Source organism: Limanda limanda, chromosome 1 (assembly GCF_963576545.1).
Source record: "Limanda limanda chromosome 1, fLimLim1.1, whole genome shotgun sequence".
Classification (NCBI taxonomy): Eukaryota; Metazoa; Chordata; class Actinopteri; order Pleuronectiformes; family Pleuronectidae; genus Limanda; species Limanda limanda.
Genome location: NC_083636.1, coordinates 11,711,084 through 11,720,953, shown reverse-complemented (window position 1 = coordinate 11,720,953; position 9,870 = coordinate 11,711,084).

Sequence of the window (9,870 nt, the reverse complement as noted above, 5' to 3'; positions counted from 1 at the left end):
CAATGATGTGTGGCTTTGAATCAAAGCCATAGAGCTAACAAGGAATGACTTGGAATGTGCATGTTACTGAATCAGGAGTTGTGCATGGACGTTGGACATGTGACTGTCCCCTCTCTGTAAGATGCGGCCCCTTTGTGTCCCGATTTAGAAAAATCCTAGATCCAACCCCAGGGGACTGGTGTCTATCGAGTGGGATTTGAATTAAGATGCAGTTTCGTAAGGGGACTGTTGGGCCTTGGAGGTTTTCACTTCAATGAGTGCCATTGTCATTGGGTATGGTCAAATGCTCAGAAAGCAGGAACGTTCCCTCTCTAGATTCTTTATTTTCTATGCAGGACCTCAGACTAGAGCTATGGTTACACTATTTTGGTTTAGGATTTGTAACAGTTGTAACAGAAATGTGCAATCCAATCATTACACATTTTGACGTGTAGCACGGATTATCCAGACACGCCGTCTCCCATAGTGTCAGAAACATTCTGCGCCACAAATCAGCTTAAGTGATAAAGTCAATACAAGGGGCCGTTGTGTTTGCTCTCATGAATGGTAAAGTCCTCCCTCCAGACAACAGGTCTCAAGGACGAAGAGACGAACACGGTGCGGGTTCATATACGTACATGCCGTGTCCGTGTCTCTCCACCTTTCTCTGATGAAACAAAAGGAGCCATCTGTAGCACTTGTCTTAGTTTGGGGATAAGCCGAAGCCAATCCCGCTCTCTCGGGACTGATCTGCGGTTGGGCCGGCGTCCTGGTAATCCTATTAGGAGCGGGTGAGTTCTTCAGATCGAACCGGGGGTATGGAAGGCAGATAAACCGAAGCTCTCGGACAAAGAAGCGCACGGCAGTTTCACTCTATTAGGAGATAACTCGCTTTGGTGACAATCTGATGAGGCAAGGGAGGAAAGCAAGAGCTCGCTGTTGAATGGGACTGATTAACTGATGAACCATTCGAGTCCCAGTGTGAAGTACTTTAAATGAAGAGTTTGGCTACAGCTGCACTCTTTTATAATAAAAAAAGGGTCATATGAGCCATTTTCAAACATCAACTTCTGAAATGTCTGGAAAATTGTTTTGTTGAGTTTCCCTTTTGCATATGAAGAACACAGCAGGAGGTTGTCCAGGTCAGATGTGAGGAAGCGACATAGAAATGTCACCTCGACATTGTTTCTTTCAGCTCTGATCAACCTCATTTCCAGTGAATGAACTGGGATAAAAGACTTGTACGATACCTGTCTGGCACCAAAAAGGCGAACAGACAAAGTTAACATGGTACCTGAGAGTTGAAAGTTTTCTGAGGAGCTGACAGATTTGTCATTGTTTGCAAACACTTCTCAGCATCTGATGCAGATAGAGACAAGAAATAGCAAATGTCACATTTGATGGCTTCAACTTTTTCCCTTAAATTCCAGAACATTTTTTTTTTTAAATCAGTAAAACTCTCAAACCCACGAGGTCCCTCCTCTTCCTTCTCAATCCTACAGATTCTTTGTGTTTATTACCTGAACCTCACAATTTTCCTTTATTCCCCCCTCAGCAATCGGGCTGTTATTACTCCTCCAAACACCTGAAGCTAAAAAAACATTAATTCTTATGCTGTTGAATAATTTCTGGAAAGAGGCTTTCAAATGTTTTGGCACGGGATCAGAGTGAACGAGGCTGTTTTCTGAGAAAACAAGAGGCAGCAGCATGAGTCCGACTTATCAGCTGCGGGTAAAGCAGCGTGCTTATGAGAAAAGAGCGCTAAGGTGGCGTGTCCGTGCTCACGGGGTGAGCGCACGCACGTGCACACGTCTGTTATTGTTTTGATCTGCCCCAGCCGTCACCTGATTCTTCTCATGCGTTTCTGTCACATGCTGCTCCTCATGCACTCTCTCACTGTCTCTCACACACTCACACACAAACACACCCTGGGGCTACACCTGCTGACTGTGCGCAGGGAGGCCAATGAAAGAAGACGAGAAGATCATAACAGTGGAATCAATAACAAATACTTTGAGCTGAGAGCAGGGTGGCTGTTCTGGGAACGGAGTGGTATGATCCTCCTGAAGAACACACACACACACACACACACACACACACACACACACACACACACACACACACACACACACACACACACACACACACACACACACACACACACACACACACACACACACACACACACACACACATATATTCCCAGAAGCTTGCGTGATCATCACAGCATATTTTCACTTTTGAGTGGAAAATAAGATTTGAGGCACGGGTGACTGTGTGTTGTCCTACACTCTGCATGAGTGTTCCCATTTTCTTCTCTCCTCCTGTTCTCTCTGTACTGTAGCCGTCACAGTTATTACATTCAGTACGGCTCAGACCACCTGTGTCGTTCCAACACTTACAGCTCAGTCAGATTCTGTTTTTTACAAGGTCCAGTCTGTAGGGTTTACTGAGATTGAATGTAATGTTTGTAATTTCTAATAAAATGTATTTCTAATTGTTTGCATTAGTGTAAAATCACCTATGTATAAATGTAGTTGTGTTTATGTTACTTAAGCATTAGTCCTTGAGTCCACCAGTTTCAACAGTAAAGGACAAACCGAGCACTGGCCCCAGAGAGGGCCTTTTTAGTTTTTCTGTTTCCTGAACATCCAGCGTACGTTCCCCTAAGCGCTATTAAAGATGGACGACACCTCTCGTCCTCCTCCAACTATCCACAAAGACGCCTAAATATCCCAGATGTGAACCATCCTAAGTGGTTTACTGAAATTACACAACACAAAATAAACCAAGGAAAAAAGAACATGTAAATCAGTCAGTATAGGAAGTTGTGCTCGGGTACACACATTAATAACTTTAATAAGAGCTGTCAGATTTTTATTTGCAGTTCACGAGCAGGTTGATTTCAAACTTTACAACATACCAGAAGCATTACAGAACAGACGTCCCAGCACACGTATGAATTACAACTTTACAAGAACAGACAAGGCTGAAATCACTCGCATGTTTTTCCAGTTACGTTTCACTCTTTCCACATCAGCCAGTGGAAAAGCTCCAAGTTTTCACTGCAACTGAGTTGGTTGAATAGCACCTCCCATACGCAAATGTAATAAATTAACATATTTTGAAACATATGTACAAATGGAGTAAAAACATGTAATCCCATATGTGTAAGAAATATATTTAAAACCTATTATTCCAACCCAAATTAAATGTCTGTTTCTATATAAATAAAACACACTTTAACATAAGTTATGTATACATTTTTTACACAACATATATTTATTGTTTAGATATATACAAATTAAACATACATGCAGAGTGCATATTCCCATATTTGTCACCTATGTTAAAAAGTTGGTATATATGTTCTGTATGCTTATACTACATACATATATATATTGTACCCAAATTCCATCAATATATGTTAATATTTTATACGTTAATATAAAAGAAAGACATTTATGATTAAAATTAAAAGGATTTTGGGACATATATGTAATACTACATTTCCTATAGTGCTATAGTGGATGCTATGTTTTCCTTTTTTTTGCAAAGGTGAGCCTCCAGCTGCACTGGGAGGAACGATAGGAGACAGGATCTCATCGAACCCTTTTCCAAACAGCACAGAGGCAGTTACTGATGTTGAAATACTTCCCCACTCAAGCTTCATGGTCAAAACCGGGCAAAGCAAAGCTACAGCTGTGCCATTTCCACCAAAACAAGAACATGATTGCATCAAAAGTTATGATGTGAGGTAAGCTGTCCACTGATATCTGCATGTGTACGTTTACAACTGCACAGTGTGAGCTTATGTCAGAGGCTCTGTGGATTTTACTCAGCACACACCACTGCCAAGCACAATTTAGGAAAGTACTTTTTAAATAACCAAAACTGGGGGTGGCAGAACCAGTGGGAGCCGTGTGAGGTGAGTGTTGTGGAACTTGGCACCGACACGAGCTCCGTCCCCGGCACGCCGAAGCTGCCAGGCAGCCGGAGGAGAAGCAAACCTCCACGTGAGGTGCCACACACACACACACACATACTTTAAAAACACACTTGCACACACACGTACATTCAATGATTCTGCTCACAGTTACCCTGTTCACAATAGCCTCCTCTCAACATTCGTCCTTGCCCGACAAATGCAACGGTAATCCTCTTGGTTAGTGTCGGGCAGGAGTGAAAGACACACTCACACAAAAGGCCTTGACATTTACTCGTCATATAGTGTGAAGGGGACGAGGCTGTTGCTTTGCTGTTCAGGTTCTTTTGTTGAGTTCAAACCTCGAAAAACCTGAGAATGATAGTAAATGATAATATCATAGTAGAATGATACTGCCCCAGCCCCTGTGGTCTCCACCTACACCTGTGCACTGTTATTGGGATCTGGGATTAATTGAGGCAATAATCCTCTTTGCACACCATGCTCATCAAAGTGCAGGTGCTTACCACTGGGAAATTACGTCAGCGCACAATTTCACACATGCAGGGAAATTGGAGGATAATGCACGAGCGAATGGAACCACATGTACGTGTCTAAAGTGAGAGCAACTACCTGCACCGGCCTCAAGGAATTACAAACTACAAAAGATCCTGTTTTATAATTGCTGAGGGATAAAAAAGGGATAAAACTGGGCTCACATGTGAATACTGCTGATACATATGTGAATAGGGTCGATGAGATTATGTAATCAGATTATAAAAGATATAATCAGGCCACAAAGCAAGAATAAAACATGCAAATAGCTAATATTTGCATTGTGAGGGATTATATTTTTTTAAATCTCAACTTTTTTTGAACTGTTAACCACTGATATTAATTAATGAAGAATGCTGAATTCAAGAAAAGGAGCCTTTTTCTCTTGTTGCAACAATGGAAAACAGCTAAATCCATCATCTGGACAACCAACTAAAACCATGTTGTGGGTTTTTAATGCGTGAAAGGGACGATTTGCATCCCATAGAACACCGGACACTTCATCAACTCACTCCGTTAGCACACGTCATGACTATTCAAATGTGTGGCCGATGTATGGATGGGCGGACAGATGGGCGGGCTGTCAATAGAGGTGATTGACAAGAGCACAAATAAACCAACACGCATTCCACCCCCGACAGCGTTTGATTGACGGATAGATGTCCAGAGGGGCTCTTTGTATTCAGTGCTCCCCGCTGCAGCTGACATGTCTGAGCTACTTAGTGCGACAACACACACACGCATACGTCTTAACAATAATTACAAACACATCTATATTCAAACATGTACTGTATGCTTTCGGCAAAATTTCTGTCATGTTATTTGCTCGCTAACACATTTACATACATGTGCGGGAAAATAAATGGACAGGCGACCGTCCTTTCTGTCCATGCATAATGCAGCAGCGCCACTGTGTTTACATTTACTATTCATCTAATCAATACATTTATGAAACGCTTCCACCTGACTAACTCACACACACACACACGCGCACACACACACACACACACACACACACACACACACACACACTCATATGTCACAGTGCATTAACCACAGGGGACGAACCTCATCTGCTTCCGTAGAGTAACCGCTATACCATCACACACAATTGATCAGATGCAAGACCGTCAGGTGAGGTCACGGTGTGTGTATGTGGTTGTGTATGTGGACTACCCCCCCACCATACACAACACACAAACACAAACACAGGCTCACCCCTGACCTAGGTGTAATAAGGTCCTCTGAGTGGAGTGGGAATGGGCTGTAAATGCCACTGAACGCTGACATGCTCACCCCCTGCGAGGTTACCGAGAGGCCACAGAGAGAGAGAGAGGGAGACGGCAAAAGACGGAAAGTGATGAATAGATAAACGTGCTGATAAATGGAGGGAGGGAGGGATGAAAGGATGGTTTGGTTGACCTTTAGCCTGGCAGAAGATTGACTGAAAGCAGCCAATCCCCAGTTATGGACTCGCCTTCTGGCCTTGTAAAATCAGGAAACCATCAAGCCAATGATAGTCACTCTTGCAAAATATAGTCCTGGGAGAATTGATGTGGATTAATGTCCATGTAGCAGATAACCTTGCAGTCCTTGGACGAGGCATAATAATAAAAGCATTTGAGAATCAGCATAACACTGAGGAAATGGAAAGCTCCCACTTTAAAATATTGGGTGAATTTCATCAAAAAGTTGGATTGAAGCACGGATCTGTTTATTGTTTTCTGTCATCCGGGTCAGATGTAAAACACAAAGTCTTAGTAGCTGAAACAGTTTCAAGGTTGCACTTCTGTCTTGGATTTTCTCACTTTGTACCCAACGTTTAACGGTAGAATTCCAGGTATTTCCAATCATATGTGTGGTTTGATCTTTGCCTGCTTGTGACCAGGGCTCCGTAACCATGGCAACCTTTCAACATCAAGTTGACCCCTGATTGTCTTGGCAGTTGAAGTCATTTCATGGTGACTGACTCCATGTGTTGGTGAACATGTGTGTCCTGTGTGCAACTTCACACAGGAACCGGTGGGATCACTGGTGGGGGCGATAAAGTTGTCTAGCACAGTTATAATCATTGACACGTTCGATAACATTAATGGAGGAGCAGGAAGTCCCTGGGTAATGATGCATACATACAGTATAATACATAGATACATCTGTAAACATGCAATATGTCACAGATGACAGAAGTGTTTTTTATGGGATAGCACTGACTATCCTCTGCTTGTCCAAATTGTGTTGTATGATGAAACCAGGGGTGGGGAGCCTTCACACTATCATGGGCCATTTAATTTGTTATAACATCCTTCGAGGGCCAAACTAAATGATTGAACACATCACACTATTCTCTCTTGTATGATGGCCGTAGCTGCTCCTCTCTGGCCAGGTGTCTGATGTCAGATGTTAGTGATGACCATGCCACAGCTGGTTTTCCCGCCTTGGGTCAACAGAGGCTTTCAAAAGTCAATCTTTGAAAAGAACTGCTCACAGCAGGGGCCTGCACATGTTGTTGTACGTAGCTCTGAGCTTGTGGCTTTGCAGCTCAATGATTTCGTGTCGTCAGGCACATCAGATGTTCCACATTAAACTATGTAGCAAATATGTTCCACTTCCTTTTGTTTTATTGTCGTGCCCTGAAACCTCTCATCAAATGTCTGAACCAGCATGTCCTTGCACACAGTGTACCATTTTGCGATTCTGGTGAGACACTATCTACTTATTCAAACAGATACACTGCCAGTGGTTATAAAGCTCCACACAATCATATAAATATATTATTCAGTTTTTAAAGTACAGATAGAAATTGTTTCTGTCCATGACCTTTTCTAGGTACAAAAGGGGGTTGAACCCGAGTGGTCCCGACAGGTTCGGGTCAGGTGTCCACACTCTCCAGTGCATTTGTCATTGTAACTCATCCTGTTGAGCTGCACGTTTCCAGCTGAGTTGATGTTATTGTTTGGTCATTTAATCACTGCAAGTGCCTCGGCAGACATTTCAACAAAGTGCAATTTTCCACATTCACTTCTCTTTTCTTGACAGATGATGCTAGTCAGTTTTGACATGTAATTGCCATGTGTGTTGTGGTCCCCCGGTCGATAACCTGTCATGTACACAGCCAGAAGAAAACGTAAGTATTAATATAAAGCTACAGCCAGCAGTCTTTGCAGTTTGCTTCTAAAACTGGAAAATGTGTATGAAAAGCATTGTTTCTATTTAAATATACAGAATTTAACTGACATAATTATATATGTGAGACCACACACTGCTTTCCCCGTTCTTTCTATTTTGAACTTGTCCTTATATGACATAATATTGAAGTTCATATTGTTGTTTGTCCCCCGTCTTTATGAAAAATATGTTATTGTCTTCCAATTTGTTGTGTTTTCAACCTTTATGTCTCCTCCATCTTATAATTTTTTCACCGAAATCGAATCTAAATGTAACTCTGAAATGACATACAGTAAATAGTAACCGCCTCCTTATATGTGGCAGCAAATGGATAGCCTTCTCCTCCGCACTGTGGCTGACCAGTGGCTGGGAATCGTTCTGCGCCACTAAGTGACAGACTGCGGCCGGTCCGCTCTGCAGGATGAAGAGCGGAGCTGGACACTCGTATCTCACAGCCTGCCAGCCGCACCGCAGGAGTCGTCTGCTGTAAGAGACTTGAGCCCACACACACACACACACACACACACACACACACACACACACACACACACACACACACACACACACACACACACACACACACACACACACACACACACACACACACACACACACACACACACACACACACACACACACACACACACACACACACACACACACACACACACACACACACACGTTGAAAAGTAGCCTGTCCACATGCAACCCGTCCAGGGATGTGCAACGTTAACACGCAGACAATGCATGGGCGAGTGGGCCGCAGCACATGCAAGGGTGTAGTTTGATACATGTCATTACACATGGAGAGGTTGCATGTCGTACACGGCTAACACAAAATACATCTAAGACCCACACACACACATACATGTAAATATACACACTCCACAGGGGCTGCCTGGTGTAATACGACTCAGTCACGCTACACTGTGGCTACTGCAGTGTTCGGATTAGCGATGGCTCATATGGATGGATCATAGTCTTAACTGAAATGACTTAGATTTAGACATGGAATATTAAGATGGCCTTATATGGACATCCAGCCCGGCTCATGTCACTGGGCTAATGGACCCAAGCAGAGTTAAAGCCATCGGGCGAGTCAGCTGAGCTTCATACATGTCAGTTTTTCCCCCACATGAGTGTTAACGTTTGCACGATCAGTTTTCTATCCCTCATTTGCACGTCACATCACGTTAATGATATCGTGACAACGCGTGTGTCTGTTTACCTCGTCCGGGTGGACATCCTGTTTCCAGTTTGTGAGCAGCTAGCAGAGAAGTTGAGGTCTCACACACTCAGGTCTGTGAGACTGATTAAAATCTGTCAAACTGTGAAACACTACCAAATAAACCACAATTCATATGAATGTATAGTTTCACTGACATCGTGTACATTTTTTCTAAAGCGTAGAGGATCTTCTCCAAGCCGAAGCTCATCAAGTCCTCTCTGAGGTCACCGGAATGCCTTAGTGGCCTTTCTGTGATTTGTATTAACCATGCAATTGCTGGGCAGAATGATTGATGACTTTTTATTAAGGAAAGCAAGGAAGGTCATGTAGTTGCATGTAAGTGTTCAAGTGTGTTGTTCTATTTGTGTATTTGTGTGATACACAAGGTTGATCAGTGCAACTTAATTTGTATCTACATACTCTATTTCCTGTTTTGTTTCACTTACTCTTTGCTATTTATTTCTATATTTTTATGACTGTACATAGTTTTGATAGTGAATAATTCTATATTTCTATAATTCTATGTTTATATGTCCCCACACGCACGCTTTACCTGTGCTGCTACAACTCATCCCAGGGGAAACACTGCATGCCGACTTTGGATCTGCGCACGTGCAGCGCACAGAGCGGTCATCAATTCTTAATAGGCATCATTATCACTTTTAATATTTTTTATTTCCACAGTTCTCTTTCTTTTTCCTTATATTAAAGCGTGATTGCACAAGGAGATGCATGCAGCCTGTTTGAAACAACAGTCACAGCTGACATTTGCACTATAAAAAGCAACATGTACTCAGATGAACCTTGATTAGTTATGGAAGGGTATATCCTGTATCTGGCTTCGTCCAGTTTCCTTTAAGCCGCACATGAAAGGCACGTCCAGAGGTGCGTCCGCCTTTTATCTTCACGTGATTTACAGAATTAGTTCTGTTTCACGGGGGAAGTAATGTTATTACAGCGGGTGTAATATCGGTCGACACACGAACATGTTCACGTACAAAAGGACGGGCACTGTTCT